Source organism: Gambusia affinis, linkage group LG11 (genome assembly GCF_019740435.1).
Source record: "Gambusia affinis linkage group LG11, SWU_Gaff_1.0, whole genome shotgun sequence".
Classification (NCBI taxonomy): domain Eukaryota; kingdom Metazoa; phylum Chordata; class Actinopteri; order Cyprinodontiformes; family Poeciliidae; genus Gambusia; species Gambusia affinis.
Genome location: NC_057878.1, coordinates 23,657,253 through 23,680,224, shown reverse-complemented (window position 1 = coordinate 23,680,224; position 22,972 = coordinate 23,657,253).

Sequence of the window (22,972 nt, the reverse complement as noted above, 5' to 3'; positions counted from 1 at the left end):
AAGAATAAGAAAACATAAGCATCACTTAAATAAATTTTATTTTTCTGCTATATCTAAAAGGTAATGTTACACATAATGTTCCATCCTAAAAAAGGTGACATTTACACCTGTAATAGACCATAAACTCAGTATTGTAAAATTACAACTTACGTTTAATTAGAAATTTAACTATGCATTCACTTTTATTGCCAATTATAAATTTACAACATAGTGAAAAAGAAGCAGAGAGAATATCTGTCCTCATAAATAAGATTTATTAAAAATATAAAATGAAAATGTCTTTTCATTTTATAAATGCATGGATTCTTCTTCCAGGATATATAAAGAATTTGTTAAAAAATGTTTCTTTTGCACTGTGTGTTTCTTCTAGAAACACACCAAGCAGCATTGCCAAGCAACCAGAGGTTACTATAAAAAGAGCTGTACGATGGAAATTAAACAAAAGAAACCATGCTTGTGATAACACAGAAACAGCATGGTGAATGTTACAAATGATATTCATATGACCTTAGATAATAGAGTTGTGTCTATAATTACTCGTTTAGATGTCAGAGCTGCATTTGATACAGTCGATCACATTATAGATAAAAATACTCACCCGGAAACTTGCAGTTTGGAGCAGTATTTCAGTTATAATGGAGGTTAAAACAAATGCAGCAGTACACAGCACTCACATTCTTTGTTGTTGGTTTTTTTTTTCGCTGTTTTAATATACCTTGAGCTAAATTATGTTAAAATAATATAAATAAAAATTTATACAAGCGATTATAAATGTGCAGGTATTCATACCTGTGGAAGCTTTTTGGTCAGTTTTTTTAATTAAATGAAGATTCACGCACCAGAACAGCATCACTTCACAAATCTGTTAACAATGCCTCCTTTGCATTTAACACCATGCAATTAGTCAGCCACAGATGTTGTTCATCATTTTGAAAAATGTCTCCACATGAGTGCCAGTGCCCTTACACACCCTGCAAATCGCACAAATGGATACAACCGAGACTTGAATCTCCTTATGTGACACTGTGTGATGCAGCCTGTTTACTCACCTCAGGATGCTGAATGCCTGACTGAAACTGAAAGTTAAGTCACAACTTCCTATCAGATTAAGGGGTAGTCAGACCATTAACATTTAATTCCTAGATGGTCTGCTGATCCTTAAATGTAAGAAAAATACACACAAAACAAGATGATGAAGGCACAGAAGTAACTCACCAGCAGAACACTGAACACTCTTTCTGTTTTATTTTCACATGTTTAGACCTATACAAAGTTACCGTACATGGCAATACAAGAAACAGTGATGCAGAAAACACAAATGTGTAGGTTGGAGTACTGAACAAAATGCTCAATAAAAGCCTTTCAATTATCGATAAACAAGGAGCAAAATTTGTAATTTAAAGGAAAAATCATATTTCTCCAATTTTAGTGTCCTACTTGAATTGGTGATAATTTTAGAATTCCATATCATTGATATGAAACCCTGAAAATATCAAGCTTTATATCTTTTAAAGAATATAATGTCCTTTACTTTTATATGAGAGTAATTAGCTCTCAGACTGTTTGGCTGTTTCTAAAGTGGAGTCCCAGACAGTTGCTCATCTTCCAGTTAAATAGGGATTATTCATCTACCTCCTAACGTGTACTAGCACAAAAGGAGGAAGGATTGCATCAAAGTTTCAATTAAATCTTTTGGGATTTATGATTATCTAAACCTGTGTCATTATATCAAAGAAGGTGTAACCTTTTGCTTATCCGAGGAGGACAGGAGTAGGTGCTAATTACAATCCCTTTTCTATTTTAAATAACATAAAGTCACACAGATGTATACGCGGGTTTTCCAGTATGTGGATATAAATACAGAAGGAGCCAAAGCATAAGATAAACAAAACAAATGTAACCAGAAATAGTTCAAGACCAAAATAAAGTTCCAGCTCATTTTTCATCTATTTTTCAGTTTCTTTCCAACTGTTTACTTTCAACCACATGGAAGCAGCTAGATCCACAGATGGAGGCGACAGTAAAGGGATGATGGGACTGTGCTGGTAGTTTATATCTCGATGAGCAAATTTAAACAAACAAATGAGCTGCGCCGGGCTTTGCTCACGGACTAAGCTCTATCTAATCTTCCTCCTGTAAGAGAACAAAGTCTCTCACAACTTTCATTCAAAGAAAAACAGCACATCCTGCTAGTAGCTAATGAGGCATCTGCAGTGTGAGAAATCAAATAGTTACCATCTAAAATTATGGGTCGGTTTTCTTCCACTACCGTCCAGGGAAGAATAATATGCTTCATCAGCAGCAGGCACCATCACAGAACACATCAGCCCCTTTAGAAGCCAACGCCTGATCTTTCAACAGCACTGTTTACCCGAGAGCAACAGTCCTTTGAAGGACCACATAAAACAGGTGTTTGTGTTACTATGTATTTAGAAAATACTTTTTAATGATCTGAAAGCTCAAATATGCAGTGATCAATGTCTGCTTTGATTTTATTCACATTAGTGTGCCACGGACCAGATGCAGGGGTTAAGCTTTTCTTTTTTTTTTTTATCTTTCCCAATCCATCCTTTTTAACCTTTTTTGATAACTATTTGTAATAGGTCTTCTTTTATAATCAAATTTCAGGCAAATCATGTGCATCAAAAGCAATTCATTAATCAACAGTCTGGTTCATAATCACAGGACAGTGGTGAAAAATTTACAAGACAACAAATCAAAGTTAACAGTAAGACTGAATGTATCAAAACATGTCAATATCCAACTGACTCTGTTTGACACCTGAAAACAAGTTCTCCAATAGTAAATTAAATATGTTTGCATTAGAGGTCTCATTTTTTAAAGATGTTTTGGTACATTAAATATGGTTGTTTACCAACACAAAGGAGTTCATAACTGTGAATTGAGTGGAAAGAAAAGTACACATGGCTTAATTTCTTTTTTGTAAGCAAAAATCTGGAAAATGTGTTTTGCATTCAGCCCCACTTAGTCCTTTGTAGAACCAAGTCTTTAGAGCTATTTCTTTACAAACAAGTTTATCACAAATTCTTAATTAGATTTATGCCTGGACTTTGACAGGGATTTTATGTTACATTTATATACTTTGAGTTCAATTTTAGTGTCATTTTACCAGAGCATCTTTAACATGTTTACTGTCTTCCCTACACTACTTGTGGAAAACTGCAAATAGGACATTTTAGGGAATTGTTTGAACAGTGGCTTTCATTTTGTTACTTATCCTCAAAGGCCAGATTTGTGGATTTCTTTCATCAAAGTTCTTGAACTTGTGCTACACTTTTCCCCTGTCCAAAGGACAGTTCAAACCTGGTTTACACTGTTTTATAGCCTAATCCTGTTAAACTTCTCTGCACTCTGAGATAAAGTGAGATAAAATTAAACAGGTTAGGTCTATTTACATACTAGGTGGCTTCTGAAGGCATTGGGTTTCACTCGATTTTATTTAGCATCATCAGAATAATACATTTTGTTCATTTCCCTTGCACAAGTTAAATAATTTGAAAATACATTGAGGTTCTAAACATGACAAAATGTTTCAAATGTCACTAAGAAAAACATATGCATGTGGTGTAAGTTTAGGTCTTTCATTTAAAGACGTAACATTTGCTTTGCCCACGACTGCCCAGACACTTTTTACTCAAATACACAATCTGCTGTTTTTAATTCATGCACAGAATCCATCAGAACTCAGTTTTGAATATTTTGTCCATGAACATTAAGCCACTCCTGTCAACATCCATATGGCTCATTCTGAGTTGAAACTTTACGGCTTAATTCATTAATGTAAACTATCTTTCCTCCTTCAGTTCATCTGGGCAGTTGGCGTGCACATATGTGTCTGACAGGCTAACAGTACTGTGAGGGTGCTTTCATTAAGCCACTTCACACCACAGCCGGTCCACGTTGGAGGAAGGAGTGAGTGTATGAAAAAAGAAAGAATGAGGCTGTGTGTGTCAGGAGGGTGAGTGACTCTCAAAGACAACATTCAGACTTGAGCTGGTTTTGGGGTTCTTTACTTTTTTTGTTGCTGAGAGGAAGTGAGATAAGAGGCGCCGCTAAAAGCTTCCTTACTCTCATACACTGTGTTGCTTGTTTATCAAACACGGTCGCTGTTTTTGTGCTCGCGGTGTCAGATTTGTTTCTGTGTCAATGAAACAGAGTGCAGAGAAGACAGTGATGGAGAGGAGAACTGTAGGAGTCACTTCAACATGTCAGCGCGACAGAAACAGGAGGAAGACGATGAGGAAGCAGGGAGACCGAGAGCAGGAAATGAAAACAGAGATGAGCAAAGGTCGAGTGTTTGAGAGAGAGAGGAAGCATGGAGTACCAGCAATCCTTGATCCCTCTTTTTTTATGCTGCTTCTCTAGGAGAAAAAAACTGTTTGTTTTCTATCTCCTGTCATGTTGAAAACATTTAAAACTGACAGGAGTTTGGTTTTTTTCTAACATTTTTCTAGAGTTACCCCAAGAATCTGATTGAAGCTGAATAATATTGTTCATAGCATACACATCATGAAAGAATTAGAGATACAATAAAACTAGGGATCTACGAATCAACAATAACACGTCTTGACTAAGCTCGACTTCTGATACCCTTTCCTTTTGGGCTGTTTCACTTTTAAGAACCGTACTTCTTAAAAATTAAGACCCCTTTTTTGTGTACAGAGTTTGCAAAACTTTGTAGGTTATGCATATTTTGTTTCTCGATCTAACAAAATGTTTTTTTTCCCCCAAAACTATCTAAATAAGCTCCCTTTACAAGTTCAGATGACCTTTCACACCTCACTAAAATCAGTGAACCATAAGAGGAAACAAGCTCTGGTGAGTAAGAACCTTTAATGGATAAACAGGATCATGAAGGCCAAGACATACACTAAACAGGTCAGGGATATAGTTGTATAGAAGTTTACATTTGGGTTAGATCATAGAAGAGTTCTGCTCTATCCATCATTACAAAACATGTGACTGTAGCACATTGGTAGGCCTAACAAGACACGAAAATCCGCCTGAGCTAGCAGATAAAGATAACATTTATTAGCAACTGTTATTTGTGTTACAATGTTGAAAGAAAGGCTTAAGACATCCAGTTTGCAGTTTGCCATATAAAGTGAAGTAGGCAGATAGAGCAAGGTTCTCAGGTCAGATGAGACCAAAATTAAACCTTTTAGCCCACTTGTAAAAGCCCACTTTGAGACCCGGCAGCCTCTGCCCTGCTATCTGAATGTCTTTGCTGAAACTGAGAATTGTCAAACCTTTCAAAGGTTTTCCAGTCTGTCATTATCCAATTTTCGTACGTCTGCATGAGTTGTAACCTTAGTTTCCTAAATTTGGCTAAGAAAAGTGGCACCCAGTGTCGATTTCTGCTTCAAAGGTACAGTCTTTCAATTTTGGTGTTTTGGATGCGTTTGTTGCAACAAGTGATTATTTGAGCTGCTGATGTCTTTCTATCATAATAAAAATCCAGGTGGATCTGAAACAATCAGTTCAGCAAGTCTTGCATCAACAACCACGTCACTATTTAAATTTCCTTTCTTCCCCATTTTGAACTCCAAAAAGTTGTTTTCTCCATGTCTGCATGTCTAAATGCACTAAGTTGATGTCATGTGAGTTACTTGTGGGTGCACACCATAAAGGAAGCAAAGATGTTAATGTCTTCTAAGTTCATGAAGTTCCTCCAGTACCACAAAACTCCAATGCAGCTAGTTTCCAAACATCTCAGAGTTTGATCAACTGTGTATTGTATATAATATTGTGCAGCCTTCATAAGAGTGTGAAGAAAGAAAACAAAAGGCACCAATTGCTGTTGTATGTTGTTTCAAATGTTTTTGTGTTGAGGGGAAAATGTCAAATTCATTTAAATTCTGAATCACTGTTTGGATTTAAGCAAAGTTAATGAATGCTTACTCCAAACTCGATCTCAGCACAGAGTAGAAACAGCTGAGAGAGATTAGCTGGAGTAGCTGGGGAAGAATAGCTCATTTCGGTGTGTGTTGTGTGTGTGTGTGTGTGTTTATGATTATTATTCATGTAGAGTTGCTATGATACAACCAAGCCAGCTGGGAAGCAAGCAGCGAGCTCAACCTCTGTTGCCCTTCCTCATTTATTAACACAAAGAGAAATGCACGCAATCAAGACCCTGAACATACACACACACGATTCAGTAATCCGCACAAGCAACAACAAACACACAACCCCCTGTAACCTCCATTGTGTTCGCACTCTAAGACTATAGTAGCTGGATTTCCTCTCCAAACACTGGAACACAGAAACGAATAGACGCAAACAAAAAAGTGCTTAGATAAATATGGCTCAGATATTTTTTTCACTTCCCTCTGATATTCAATGGATTGTTCAGATGAAATGTGTTTTGTTTCGTTCAATTTCAACAATGAAATTTCAACAATTTTTTCTTTAATATTTTATATTTGGGTGAAAAAACAGTTGCTTTTGTTGAAAATGTAAGAGCCATAGTATGGCACAAAATAGAGTTATGTATTGATAAATATTCTAATTCAAGTTTACTTTTACTTTTCAGGAAAACTGAAAAGTAAAAGCATTAATACTTTTACTAAAAAGTAAAAGTAAGTACTATTTCTGAGCCCAACTGTTTTTATTTTAAAGGGTATAATGGACAAAGCTAGAGAAGAGCATGGTTTTTTTAACAAGGCAGTCCATTAGAGTAAGTAATCCACCAGCCGTCAATCCGCCGTCAACAGGACTACACCCATTAACAACTAACACCTGGCAAAAGCAGCAAAAGGCTTCTCAAGTAATCTTTGCCCTAGCTGTTATTGTCAAATAGCATCAAAAGTTGATGGTATGTTATCACTGTACCTGGAGAAAATAACTGTGTAAGTAAATGTCTTCTAATGCACTGTTTGGAGGTTGTGGTCTATTTAAGAGTCAGAAACAACCTAGTCCTGGCTTTAAGAAAGAAAATATCCAATTTGATTGTTGCTCAGGTTTATAGCAGGAGGTTATATTACTTTTCTGTTTCAAAGCAGAATAATCCACTTCATCATCTTTAATTTCTTTGCAGTTTGCAATTTCATATCATGCTGCAATAACTGTAATATTGGAGGAAATAAGTGAAAGTTTTTGATTTTTTTACTTTGCCGGTATCTGAAACTTTTATTAGAACTTATATACTTTTATTTATTTTAGAAATGACCAAATTATGTTCAAAACTTTATATTTTTGTTGAATATGTTCAACGAGAAAATCAGATTTATTATTTTTGTCAGTGGAGCAAAAATGAGATAAAAAGATCTAAATTGTATCATATCGCCAGTATTAAAATGCATAAAGACTCAATTTGCAGCTAGTTCTTTGCCAAGTTCCACCAAGGTTTAGCATTTGGCAATTAAAAATTCAAATAAATAATAAAAAAAAACCATACCAGTCATCATGATAAATATCAACTAATTAAAGTATTATTTAGCAGAAGATCGGTTATACCTTCTGACAATGTGTTGAAAAGAGAAAAAAGACAAATCTAGGCCTCATCAACCAAACACAGCAGTAGAAAAACATAGAAAAACAAATAAAAGAATGATCAAAATGACTGCCAGATATTTGCAAAAGGTTCTTCTGAAGGAAAAACATAAATAAAAAGATCTGACGTCAGACATTTTGATTCAAGTGAAAGATGCAGAAGGAGTTGGAAGGAGAATAGATGCTGCAACTTTCTCCCAATTTTGCAGTCCTACAGAGAATATGTCAGCTACATGTGATTATGACCCCTGCATTGCCAGCAACATTAATAATTCCTACTTTGCTACAAAGAACAATATTGAATAGACGACTATAAGGCATAAGTTCAGTTTCAGGCACACTGAGGCGAGTGAGAGCAGAACAATGGTGGGAGACGGACCCTCCACAGGTGTTGATGACTGTCTGGGGAACATCATGGGGTTTGGTAAAGAGCAACAGTCCATGACCTGTCTGGACAAATGTGCACGCAAACCCAAAACCTTGCAGTGACACAGCCATGCAGTCAGCGAGGACCTCATTATCACCTGGCTCCGAAACGCACCACTGACTGTCCAGGATCAACACACACACCTGGTGCAGGCGCTGGTGTCGGTTCAGCATAACTGGGCAGGATCTGAACCTCATCTCTGGTGCCCAAAGGGATCAGGGTGTGTGGATTTGACCGCATGTATTTGCAATAGAGTCGAGTGTGTGACGTTTGCTGTGAAGAACGCGTGAGGCTGTGTGTGTCTTCTTGTCTGTTGGGCCGGCCAAAACTGCCTCGGCCGTTGATACTCTCAGCGTCGAACACGCCTGAGTGAGCAGCTACAGGAAAGGGGAAATGAGAGGATTTAGAGTGTGACATGTTGCCTGCATTAAGAGAGACTTGAATGTGTGTTTGTGAATGAGTGCAGGCCGTATTTCCCTGTCAGGCTGCAGGGTAGCATGGGTCAAGGAGTGGGGCCGCATGTACCGGTAGTCTGAGCGAGCAATCAAGCATTCAGTCTTGTCTCCTTGCTCCACTGGAAGTGTCGTGTCTGACAGGGAAGGTTTAGAGTTGTGTGTGAGCAGCAAGACGCTACAAAAAAATAAATAAATAAAAGGAGCAGAGGCAGACAGGATGGAGGAAAGTGAAGAGACAGAATAGTCCTGCAAATCACTTCGGACAAGCTTTGCTTGCCTCAAAATGTCTTTAGTAAAACAACAAGTGTTGTAAAAGAAGCTTGTTAACTGCTAATATACAGTACACAAGATTAGGAAAGTATTTTTTTCTGTTTTAGGTTGTTACATTTAGTGTATTTGTTAAGACGTCAGGTTGGATTCACACTAATTTTGTTTAGTCTGTTTTATTCAAACTCCAGTTTGTTTGCCTAGAAAGTCCAGTTTGTTTGGCGAAGTGTGGATGTGCAATCAAACTCTGATGCAGGCCAAAAAAACAAACTCTGGTTTGGTTCGAATGCATAATGCAAGCAGACCAGCGACCGCTCCAAAAGCAGTTAGCCGACTATGATGCAGGGCATTCTGGGTAAATACAACCTCATAGTCCACTGAACTATGATGTGTGAAAAACCCACATTAGATTCCACGCTGTTTTTTAATAAACAAAAAAACTCCACCAAAGTGAAGATGAAAAAACAATGAAAAACTTGGTGCACCCTTCCTGCTTTCATTTGGTATTATTGAAAGAAAAAGAAATCTAGGTGCTTCTAACATATCATCAGTAATGGTAAGAGCAGGAGTTTCGGTAGTATGTTGGTCTGGAACAAATAGATGTGTCAACCCAATGCCAGGGAAAAAATAAATCAGCAATTACTTTAGAAAAGCAATCATTGTTGCTCACTAAATTGGTAGGGGTAATGGTGGCAGCAAGCAAAAGAAAATTACAAATGAAAAACATTGAAAGTAGTTTCTAGTTTTTACATCACATTAAAACTGTGGCATTTCCTGATAAACTACAAAAGAATTACAAGCTCCATGTAAGACTCTAGAGGAGTTAGTCAGTGTGGTAAATGTTAAAATTAACAATGGAACAACTAGAAGATGTTCTCTGAATAAACTTCAAGATTTTAGGAGCCAAGTCCTTCAGGCATGAGACCAAATACCAACGATATAAACCCTCCATATTCACCTTGTTTAGAAAAACAAATATCAGTGGTGGAGGGGTGATCTGGGTTGGTGTTGTCGGTCTACTGCAATGATTGAGTCAAGCTGAAGCAATTCTATCATCATGTGATGATGGCATCACATAACGGCATCATCATGTGAAATGTTGATGTCAAGAGGACAGTGACAACTTTGAGTTATTGCTGTTAGGGTGCTTTTACAAGCTGTTGAATCATGGTGTGTACTTACTTACATAGCGTTTCCGTTTTGTCAACAAATGAAAGCGTGAAATGTGGTTTTGTTCACATGAAGTTAGATTGAAACAATTTTAGATCTGATTATTTTTAAGTGACATAACTCTGGATTTAAAGAAGGTAAGTTGTATAGTACAGTGGGTCCCAAAGTGGGTCCTGGAGGCCCGGCATCCTGCATGTTTTAGTTCTCTCCCTAGTTTAACGCACCTGGTTCCAATGATGGCTCGTTAGAAGGCCTAAGAAGAACATTGACATTCTGAAAAGGTTGTTGTTGCCACCAGGGAGAGAACTAAAACATGCAGGATGCCGGCCCTCCAGGACCCACTTTGGGCACCCCTGGTATAGTAGAGACTCTGTGTTTGCTGGATTAAACAACCACAGTTGTCTACAAATAGCTGAGATTTGTTAATACTTTAGACCTCATTTAAAAATGTTTATACCTGTCTAGTTTAACAACTCAAACACTGAACATAACTTAATATGCATTAATGTGCAAAGTGGAAACCATCTTTGCACTTCTGTAGAAGCTAAACTGGATTGGCCAATCAACAGCATATCTACTAGTATTACAACTATGTAGTTCAGTTTCCTAATCTGTATTTTCTTTTGAATATTTTGGATATGCTCCACAAGAAAATACATGCATAGGTAAATTTTTTGTGAATAATTCAGAGTTAACGTTCCACAGAAAATTCTGCAAATACTAAACTGTGAGTAGGCAGGGGTCCACTGTGCTTCATTTTTCCCATGACTGTTGCTGAAATGATCCAAAACATTGCATGTCAGAAGTAAAAAAATGTCTCCCATCCCCTGTTGATTTTAGGTTTTGAGAAAGTTATTCTTTTAAACCATATTTATTTTAAACTTTCATCATGAGTGAAAATGTCTTCCTAAACAAGAGAGTTCCACTGTTTAAATCAGTATTTCTCAATTCTGGTCCTCACTTCCCCCTGCCCTGCATGTTTTAAGTGTTTCCCTTCTGCCACACACCTGGATTGAATCTTTGGGTGATTAACAGGCTCCTGCAGTACTTGGTGGCTGCAGAAGACGTCATGCAATCATTTGAATCAGCTGTTCTGGCGTAGAGGCACATCTAAAACATGCAGAGCAGTGGGCCTGAGGACTGGAATTGAGAAGCACTGGTTTAAATGGAGTTTTCAACAAAACCAACATATCTAATCAATCACAATTGTAATGATCTACTATTTGTCATCAGTGTAATCTATAGCTATGGGAGCTTCATTTGGAAATAAGAATGGTATGTAGAAAAAGTGAAAATTAGAAAAAGGTCTACAGACCTTTTTCTAAAAGAGAAACAAAGAAAGAGAGTTTAAGGTTCTTTGACAAATTGGTCGAGGCCGAGAGTAGAGAGCCTGAGGGAGCTGCAGAAACAAACGACACTGAAGCATTTATTTTCACTCTGTTTCTCAATTAAAGCAAACAGGCCACTTTAACGATGCTGACATTTCCAACAGCATAATGACACACAGAGGCCGAGGGTCCCTCTGAAGGATGGTAACTCTGCGTGTGTGTCTGTGTGTTTAGATGCATAGTCATATAAATGGGAAAATGAAAACACACTGGGTGATTTACACTTTCATTGTTTAAGGCCGCTCTCTGAATGTCAGTTGTTGTGGTCGCATTTTGCTGTGCGGCATCGGCGCTCCATCCCTCACCTCCGCAGCTCCTGCGTGGCAACGTTAGTCTAAATAGAACAATCTGGAAAGCCTCAGCGGGTCCGGCCCGGGAATGTTAACAGGCTGCATCGTAACATTACACCTACAGGGGCGCGTGGGTGTGTGAGCAGAGCACACTGAGTGGAGAAGTGAAAAAGGCAGTAAAAAAGAGAGTGCAGGGAAGATGGCTGGTGGAGGAAGAAGCTGGAAAATCCACCTCTGTGGTAACATTTAAAGCAAAAAATTAACTGCAGCTGAAGTGATTAAGCCATCCTCACCAGGTGAAAATCTTTTCTTTTTAGGAAAAGAGTAAAACCATAGGTTCAACTCCCTTATTGTGTGTCAGTGTGCTCATTTAATATCTGGAGACATGGTCTGTTTATGTGTCTTTGTGTGGAGAATGTCTTTATGAAGATGTCTGGATAAAAGGAGGTTCCTCAGAGGGATTCCTGAGAGGCTGCATGTTTCATGTTTGAACAAGGAGCAGAACAAGTGTTGAAAAGAACCATTAAATGTACATCAGCACACATTCAGTAAGATGTAAGAGCATTTGAAATGCACACTTAATTGAACACATGGAATCTGTTTCTTCGTCGGTGCACAGCCGGCCTGCAGATGGAGGCAGGATGTATGCAAAGGATGATAATGTATTTCAATGCAACAAGGGCGTAAATGGCTTTACTCCACTTTACTCTGGAAATTTTACATCTTTACTATTTTCATCACAAAATACCCATAACAGAAGATATTAAATATAAAATAAAATAAGCAAAATGCATTATAAATGATGAAAACAAAGGTCTATATCTTGATTATGTGTTGTTTAAAGAGGACACACTTTACTAATTTGCACATTTTTGTAATTCCATTTGGGTCTCAAATTCTTCTAAAAACAGCCCAGGTTCTTTAAAGAGCCACCCACCCATTTTCTGGTGATAAGTTAATGTTTTTTTTTTTAAACTTATTTATTAAGTTAAATAATAAATAACAGCTCATTTTCCATTTTCCATTTTAGAAACAGAAAATGAGCCATTTCAAAACCCTACCAATTGTTGAGTTGCTGCTCAAACTTGTTGGTTGTGCAGGAGGTTCCACTTCTGCTTTCTAAGAGGTTCTAAAACACCTGATTTTGATAGGAGCTCAAAATAGTCAGAACTGACCAGACTAAAATCTCATTATCTAAGACTGATTTTGTGCAAAAATGTAATGAACATGTTTTGTATAGCCTGTAAACCTGTGCTAATCATTTCAAGGAAGCAAAATAGGTCACATTTAATAACATATCAGCCAATAAGAGATCGACTAAAATTTTACCTTTGGGTGGGAGTGGGTAGCGAAGTCTGATGAAAACCAGATATTACCTGTTGCAGACTGGTGCAGATAATCCGTCTTCTCTGTCTGTCTGTCTGTCTGTCTGTCTGTCTGTCTGTCTGTCTGTCTGTCTGTCTGTCTGTCTGTCTATCTTTATCAGTTAGGTAAGCGGTTGTTTTAGGAAATGGCTACAATTACGAAATTCAATACACATCTTCCCTATATGAATGGAATGTTCTCTTGACTTTCCCAGTTTTAAAACGTACTCATAAAAAAACTTTTTTTTTATTTTTTTACTTCAGATGAATTTTTAAAGCTATCTGTAACTGAACTGAAAGATTTCTGAATGAATCAGTACAAAATTATGATACAGCAAAAAAAAAAAAAACCAAAAAAAAAAAAAACGCCCATTTATTTTCAGGATTTTCCCAAACTTTGTCTGGGTGCCAGTAAGTGTTTCAGGTCCTGCACTCAGTCTCTGCTGTGTTTATTATAGCAGTCCTGAAAGTTTCCATTTCCTAGATCCACATTCTGACCACGGTCCCATGTGTGAACCAAAGGCAAAAAAGCAATTCAGAGGACATCACGTCTTCTAAAAGTCAAAGCAGAGACAAGTCTGAGGAAGAAAATAGATCTTGAGTTTACAGGAGAAAGGTTGGTGTTAGCATACCTGTCAGGCCTGTTTACGTTTCCCCTGTCACCCTTTGCTTTCTGGACTCTGTCTTTTTAATACATGAGAGTAAATGTACGTCAAGGGTTTGTGCTGAGAGTGCGTGAGAAGTCTCAAATGTACGTCAACAAACTCCAGGACACACATTAAACGTGTCCTTCAGAGAGACAGATGACACATACGTCTTGATTTCTTGGAGATTTCACAGACATTTTGTCATCAGCGATGAAACAAGTCTAGATTCTCCAGAATAATCTGAAAAAGCTCAGTGGGGTTCTCCTCTCCAGCTTGGTATGGCAAGTATTTAATGAAATAATAAGTCTCTTGCACAGAAACATGTGTAACCATAATTATCATTGTGTGTATTTGGAGGAGGAACCTTGCAAACCTGAGAACAAATCCCACCTGTGAAGAACAGGGATGGAGTCATGCTGTCAGGGTGTTTTGCTGTGGGAGGGACTGGTGCGCTTCAAGGAAACAATGTACTTTATAAAGAGGAATGGAAAAAGTTTCAGTTCAGTATTATAAAAAGAAAAAAAAACTTTTGGAAAGTTATCCAAAACATCTGAGGAAGTTATTTAGCTTAGAAGGCAATCCTTATAATAGCTGAATTATTTCCTACTAATCATTCAGGGAGTTTCTGTATGAAATATGTATGTTCCAAGGAAGATATAAGTAGCTAAATATTTGCCACCCAATCAGATTTAAAAAGGGAACCAGTGATACCATGAAGAAAACAAACTACACATCAGAACATGATCCCAGCAGCAGTGAATGTATCCCTGGTAGCTCTAGCTAGTAAATACATGAGAAAATGAGACAGAAAAGTACAAAGAGAGAATTTTTGCTTATTATTGGACAGACAATTTTAACATCATTCAGGAACTTTCTGAATTCATTTTTCCTTCCATCTTACAGAACAATATAACCACTACCATATTTGACTGAAAGAACTCCAATAATGATATTGTGTTTAGTTAGTATGAGGTTTTCAAGGCTTGTAGCTTTGAACATTGCAGCTGAATTATACAGTTTGCTATCGGATGTGAGGATTTTGCCTCTTGTGATTTAAGAATCCTTCTTGGCATTGTTCCAGTGTGGATCTGCCAAAAGCTGAGAAGCTCTTCTCAGAGATTTTCTATGTGAAAGATACCAAGGAAATCATTTCATTGTGAAATTAGAATAGCTATTATTTTAAACAGATTTACACTGCATTTTATTACATTTATTTTTTAATCAAATAAAAAATAAATCCAAATGTTTTCTTTTGGAGGGGTTATTATTTTCTTTCATACCATATTTATGTCACATTACAGTTTTCCAAATGTCCATAACTGTACGTAAACTTCTGTACAGAATAATATTAATGTCTGTGTGTATGAGAGCCATTTTAAGACAGAAGTTATGCTTCTTAGTTGTTTGCAAAACCTAGCAAGTAGTTAGGTTTGGGAGCATCATCTCCCAAACAACACTTTGGGAGATGATGCTAAAACCTGACTATAGCTGTTTCTAAAGCTAGAAAAAAAGATTGCCCTGAGTTCAACAAATACCAAAACAGTACAGCATTTAAATATGTTAGAATACAAATGTCTTCAGCAATCATGTTTTATAGCTACTGTTTCTTTGCTTAGTATGCAAATGCAAACTTTTCCTGGTGAAACGCTTCACCACTCTATTTTCTGTTGAAATTAATGAGAGATCGGTGGGAAACAACGGGGTCCTTATTCAATAATTTAAACAGCTCTGTTTACAAAATATGCTCTTTACAATTTACAAATGGACAAAAGGACCTTGTTTGTTCCACTTGCTAAATGAGGTGACCGTTTCTCAGCCTGTTTGCTTCAAATTAAAGATCTGAGCTTTATACTGCATTGTTTTGGATAAAACAGTAAGAACAGGCAGAGCTTGTCAGCTCCCAGTCCATGTAAGTGGAAATGGTTAGTATTTTCTGAGTATTACTGTATGATGATAACATTTCTCTGAAAGGAAGAAGGGACTTTTAATCATAGAAATAATACAGTTTTCAAATTCTGCACAAAACAAACTTGCAGCTGTTATTGGAAAAAGTGGCAGCAAATTTTCTGCATGTAGTCTACCTCTGTCACCTAATAAATGAAAACAGATCAGTGATTTTACTTTTACATTCTCTGAATGCTGGATGTGGTCGTCCACCAGAGATGGTTACGGAGGTTACAATGCTTACTGTCCTGACTGTAATTTAGTCAGAGTTTGCTCAGAGTTGCACTTTTTCTGTCAGGAGGAACGAGTGCAATGGGTGAGGAAATGTATGTAAACTTCTGACTTTGAAGACCTTAATAAATAAATCTCTTCCAGATTTTTTTTCTCATTATGGTGAAATTTAGCACATAAAAATAAATTTGGTCAATCTAACTGACCTAAAACAGAAAAAGTTTGTTGGCAGTGGTAGAAAAGGTTTGTGGTTTCAATTGTAAATAATCATCCAATGAAGAAGAGTTTATAAAGCTGTACATGAATGAACTGCTTTTTAAAAGGAAAAATTCTGCTCTGGTCCTACAGTCACTCTGACCAGGCTTTAGTTTGACTCCAAGTTTTATACAAATCACTCTCGCTCTCCAAACTGAGATTGATTAGAAAAGCTTTTCCAGTGGAAAGATGCTGACAAGTGCTAAAATTTACAGAACCGCACCTCAAACCAGAACCTGAACTCTCACTTCAGAGAGAGGGAACAAAGCAGAGCAAGAGGAAAACATCAAACTGATCATAATCCTGTAACACTCTGCATCCTTTTAACTCTATCAGTAGTCAAGTCTTTCCTTCATCCCTCATCCTGCATCCAAAGCACATCTTAGGCAACAGAGGCATTTATCACAAGACCCTAATACACTCTGGATATACAGAAAATCCAAGTATTTTGCAAAGAATTGCTGTCCTCTAAGAAGAAAAAAAGAAAATTGGACAATTGTAGAGAGAATGACAAATGGACAGATGGAGGGAAAAAAGAGGAGGACAGTTGGAGGGTCCTGACCTGATAAGAACCCCTCACTTAGTCCATCCATCTCCTCCACTCTGTCCTTTACAGCCTTCCAGAGGATAACACAGGATCTGGGTGAGAATCTGTCCACCGCTTCCTGGTGCCAGCACATGGCAGTCGTCAGAGTTGTGAGAAGATCAACTTTTGGCTCCAGTAACACACTGGTATCGGCTCAATCCTGTACCCGAAGATGGATCGGCCATCTGGAGAGCTGGGAGAGTTAAAGGCATGAAATTGGATCTTCTAAACTTTCAACCTCTATCGGAACTTAGGGTGATTACAGTCAAGATGGAAAACTTAGAGATTTTAGTTCCTCCAATTAGAGAAATTGTTCCTTTGTAGACATTAGAATCAACTTTGCACTTTTAGACAAAATGTAATTTCTTTCATTTTCCTTGGGGATGAATTTCAGCTTTTCAGACTGCTTATTTCAGCATTTAATGTTATTATGTCTATATTTTAAAACACCAGTTGTATCTACTTGGCCAAAATTATTAAGAGAAACTTAGAAGCACTAGAGCTGTAGGTTTATCACATAAAATCTAAAGTTTGTGGTTGTAATATAAAAATGTTGAACTAATTCAAGGGGTGTAACTTCACAATTCTTAGTTTTGGAAAAAGTAAAGAAATACAAACAGAATAAGTTGCTAAAACATAGAAGGGAGTTACACAGCTGGTTTCAGGTGTAATGTAACAAACTAGATTCTCTTAATGTCACACTAGGCATCAAATTAAATTCATTCTAGGATTTATCATCTCTTGCTTCATGAATTCTTCATAAAACTAATGAAGGTTTAGGAGATAATGGATCTGTGGCCCATCTGTGTGCAATATCCTTTTCCTGCCATTCCTGTCCATCTATCCTCACTGCTCACTCTTCACACCTTTTCCCTTGTATCTCCACTCATTTCAGTTCTGTTCAGGATCTGGTCTTGCAGTAAAACTTGACATTGCTCTTGGAGAGAATTTAACACAACTGTTTAACAACCAGTCACAGATGACAGATGTTGAGTTTTCTTTCTTTTTCTATTTACTCAGTAATAAAACTTTAGAAGAATCTTTTTGTGCATATATGTTTATACCCTCTTTGACTCTTTTTATAGTATTTTTTTTTGCCTCCAGCCTTTAGAGCACAACTCTTCAGCCAGACTGTATAAACTCGGATATGGACTGAATAAAGAGCCAGATGTATTTTGGGCTGATTTTAATTGCTCATGTCATGCTGGTCCCTTCGCTCTGGCAGGCTGTTTAAGAATTGGATGAGCCTATAGGCTCATGGCCGTGTCTGTGTGAAAGACAAAAGCAGCAGCGATCCTCAGAGAAAAGCTTTAAATTTAGTTCTTCCCAAAGAACCTTTTAACTAATCCAGAAAGTTTATTCACAGACTGGTTCATGCGGCACATTAAGGCCCTCAACTAATTCTGCAGCTTTGGTAAACCCACAAATTTCAGACCATGATTACGTGATTGATGGATGGGATGTTTGTTTGTGTGTAATTTAGAAACCAATCTCAGGGTAATCAAGTCCACAAACCTTGTTTAGTGCAGCACAAAGTGACATCAAATTACTTTCATTAACGTCTCCCTTTGAACACACATTAAGAGGGATAAATCACACTTTAAGGAGTTATACTTATAGGAGGAGGTCTACAGGAGCCCAGAAGTGTTTGTTAAAACAACAGTGATGTTATTTGACAAGCTAAATGTATATCCAGAATGTCAGATGAAAATATTTTGCAGAGTCTATATTTCAAGTCATCCCTCATTTGTTTAGATTTTGCTTCCAAGCTGACAGATAAACTTTACATTTTTTATACTTTTATATTTGAAAGTGGTTGTGCTCAATACATCCTCAGGCTTCCTGGAAAGTCCATATATATATATATATATATACACACACACTCACACACACACATACATATATTGTCTGTGTTCATTGGTTACTAAGCTATCTAACTCTGGCATATAAATCTCAGTTTTCTGTACCCAACATCTTGCAAAGGTGCCCAAGTGTTCCCACTATATTTTAATCAATACCGAAGAAAGCACAGGAGCGATGAAATAGGATTTTAGCCCCAACATGGTGATTCTCAAAGAACTATTAGCTGAAAACAGCAGATGATTAATTGGAGAATGAAGCTTCTCTTAGGACCTGTAACAAGTCTTTGTTGGATTTCTCCATCTTAAATAATTAAGAAGAAAAAAATTAATGAATGAATTAAGATGAATAATTAATTTTGAGAAAATGTTCATGTCATATAGATGTTTATTTTTGTAGGCCTATGTAGCTCTGGGTTCTTGGCTTTCACCGTGTCTTGCCTTTTTGTCCATCCCAACTTCTGTTTTCTACTAATGTAGTCAACATCTACCATATTAATTTTGGTAGTTAAGTATGTTGATGCATCATGGAGATTGAAAAACAAAAGAATCTTAAATCCAACATTTAATTTAATTTTATATTCTTTGTTGATGGTTTTATGTCACACTCCATCACTAATGATTTCTATCTGGGCGATACTACTCCTAGGAAATCTGGGAATTTATGGCTCTTCATCCATCAAAAGTAATAGAGTGATCTCCTGACTCATATATTAATACATTTATGTTCGATAGCAGTCCTCAGGCACTGGTGTCCAACAAGTTTTAAATGTGTCCCTGACTCACCATACTTCAATCAAATGAATGAAATCTGAAATATTCAGGAGGTAATTTAGTTTTTAAATCAACCAAGAGGCATTTATTCTGTCAGTGTTGATCACTGAATATGGACCAGGTGTGAGGCTAGTGTCTCACTGCAGTTGTGAGGGAACTAATGGGAATCAGTGAGAAGGGATGGCTGAAACCAACATAAAAAAAAAAAAAAACAGCACATGACTGACAGCAAACTGCTGTTTTTAATTAAAAACTTCTGTTTCCCACCAGAATTCTGCGAGGGAACATTTCTTCAAGCTGGTCAAAGTTGACTGGAGGAGGAATGGAGTATATAACAGACTTTAGACTGGCAACAGAAAACTCACCCTAAACATACAGCCAGAGTTATAATGGGGTAACTTAGGTCAAACTATGTTCATGTGTCAGAATGGTCAAGTCAAAGTCCAGACCAAAATACAGTCTAGAATCTGTGAACACTGATGTTCACAAATGCTCTCAGTCCAATCTGTCTGATCTTTAACTAAGATGCAAAAAACAGGAGAAAATTCAGTTTCCTTCCTGCATAAAGTTGATAAAAATTTCAATTTAATTAATTTAAGTTTATTCATATAACATCAAATCACAGCAAATGTTAACTGCACACTTTGTAAAAAATGGTTGAAGTTCATACAATTTATACAAATAAATGTATAAACAATCTAAATGTATGGGGAGATTTAAATCCATTTAAGTGTATTTTAAATTACTCCTACTTATAAATCACTACCGTCAACTATTTTGCCAATTGCTAAAAAGTTTTGGTCTCAGGAAACTGATGCAGTTGCATCAAGTCATTGAATTTGCAGCAGTCACTCCTCCTGAGTAAACATCTAGCAACAGTGAACAGTTCAAAGCACTGAGGTTAATACTGGAGCAAATACAATCTAAATCTATAACAGCAGTGAAAATGGTTCTGAATACAAAAGCACAACTCACCGTTCGGATTTTTAATATTAGAAATTGTTTATAAACACATTGTGTTTAAATAAAATAAGCTAATGTTAGTGCACCTGTGGTGGCAAAATGTGACAAAGTTTAACAACGCCACTGTGCATGAAGAAACTCCCTCAGCATGGATCAATGGATCAAAAACAAAGACAAGTCTGTCGCCTTCACCCTCCCCTCAGCATGACGGGTGCAAGCGACGAAGACATGGAGAGGATGAGAGCGAGTGAGATGCCTCAAGGTTAACACTGGAGGAGATGCGTCTCTGTGTGTCTGGTAGTAGTGGGGGGCAGAAGGGAAACAGCTGCCAGAGGAGTTTACCACCAGTTATTACTGTGCACAGGGGACAGAGGAAATGTAATTTTTACACACAGGCACTTAATAGGACGGACTCAGTGTTCGTAATGCACTGTCCGTGACCCTGTCAGGAAGTGAATCTGAGGACTGACGTGGACACAAAAACAGAATTTACTGTCAGCAGTGCTTCACCTCTGTTCTCCAGGATGTTTCTGACACATTCATGAACTTATTCACACATTTTCCCAGAGTGTGAAGTGGAAGTGCTGTGACCACAATGGTTAAACTTCATCAAAAGTTGAGTTAGGACACAGATGAAACTTATTTTCCTCTGTGTCATTTTATAGCTATTTGCTATACATAAATATTACACTGAAATAAAGAAGCTAAAAGAAATACTGTGAGCAAATATTGGTTTGAAAAGTGTATCTTAAAACTGAAGTTTTGTTGGGTAGTGAGAAGGGTGAGAACAACCAATTCTTCATACCTTGATGCTTGATTTTATATATCTATGGCCATTGAACTGATTGGAAAATCTAATTTTAGGGATTTTGTGTGGTGTGCCAATAGTTTTACCATGATATTATAGAAATTAAAAAAAAGTTTAAGTTATGGGGCAACATGTTTTATGCATATGAATCTCCTAGCAAGCCTCCTTTACCATATAATATTTTTTCTGCAGAAAACCAAAGTGCAAATGTAACTGAACTCTGTTTTCAATTTACTTTTACTCTCAACAGAGTTGATATTTCGCTGTTCTCACTGTTGATATTTCATAATTTGTTCAAACAACCCAGCATGTAACAAGTACCAAGTTAAGCAATTCCTTCAATTTCCTCCAATAAAAATAAAATTGCTGAGTAGAGATATGAATTCTGATGACTTTATGGAAATCTAACACTTTGCTTTGTGTTTCACTTCTGCATATCTACTGATTTATGCAGAACAAGGTCACAATCAGTCAAAGTGTTCACCTGAACCCCTAAAAGCTCCAATCCCATCATTCGTCGGGAGAATGAATTTACATTAAAACTGTTGTTCTAAGAGATGAGAGTTCAACCAGATGTGAACCATGCTCGTCTCTTCTTGTTCCTGAGTCCACATTATGAAGACGACAGGGCTGTGTGTTGACACTAATTAAGGAGGGCTGAAGGTCTGGCTCTTCTAAGGACAGCCTTCAAACACAATGTGTACATGCAAAACAATCAGAAGTCAAAGGAACAAAAGGCAGCTGCCAGGCTGCCAGTAATAACCGTGACTGAACAATACCTTCCCAAAGAGACACAAACTGGCAGCTACTCATAATAGGAAATCCTAATTACAGAGGTTTACAATGCTTATTAAAATTACTAATAATAACTGATAATAATTACAGCATGCCAGACTTGCCTTTGTAACAATTACACACCCAGTCAGTCAGTGACTCCTTCTTACAGTCAGTCAGCCAGGCTCTTTGACAGTCTGTCAAATATAGTAAAGAGAATTTACAAGCACAAGGTCGACGCATAGTTTGCTTGCACCATCTGCAGCCTCAGCAGAAAGCAAGATTGAACAGACGAAGATCTCCAGTCTCCAACCGAGCAGATTCAAGCTAATTCTAATCTTATTCGAGGGGAGCGGACTCTGACATGGTGCTCGGCTGTTTTTGAGTCTTTAGGGATGTTTTCCTGGTCACTAAGTGTAGCTAAAGGAGAAACACCAGATTATTGTCACTTTCTAAATGAAAATGTAAGCAAAAGTAATAAAAGATTTGAGAACAAAAGACATGTAATCCTGCTTTCAGACTGAAAATGTGTGGTCTCCAGTTTCCTGACCTGCTGACACTGTATTTAGATTATATTATATTAAAAGCACAGCATAAATGTTTTTTTTCTCTCTATCCTTGCACCAGCTTTTGTTTGCCACGTACACTCGAAGCAGGGGCAATGTCACACTGTGTGTAAGAGCAGTCACTGTAAAACAAGGTTTAACTGTAATTTAGAAAAAAAGACTGAGTGACAAAAAACTGAAAATGAGAGAAAAAACAAAACAATAGAAAAAAGCAGCCAGAGCTCAGAGTAAAACTTTGAAAAGCTGGGAGAGCTGTTGATCAGGACTAGTTTTCAAGACTTTTGTAGTAACAATCACTGAGGTCCAGACAAAACAAAAATCACAATCAGAACACTAAATGGCACACAGTTTGTAGATCAACATTAGACTTTAGGAGGGACACAGGAGAATTCAATTACTTCTTCACTGTATCCCCATTGGCCAGGAAGTGTGGGATATGCTAATTAAGTGTTGGCAGATAAAATGCTTCCTCTGCCTCTGTGTCTTATTACTGCAAACTCCTGAGACTGCAGCCAAAGCACCTTTAGTGTCTGACAAATAGGACAGGGCCTACAGGTCTATTTAGCTGAAGAGAATGACCTAATAGTAACACAACTTTGTGCTTAAAAAAAAGAAAGGAAAAAAAAAACAACTTTCAGCTGCAATCAGCCTTTTCCATCTTCTGTTTCTAATTGATAATTAGTCTTCCATTA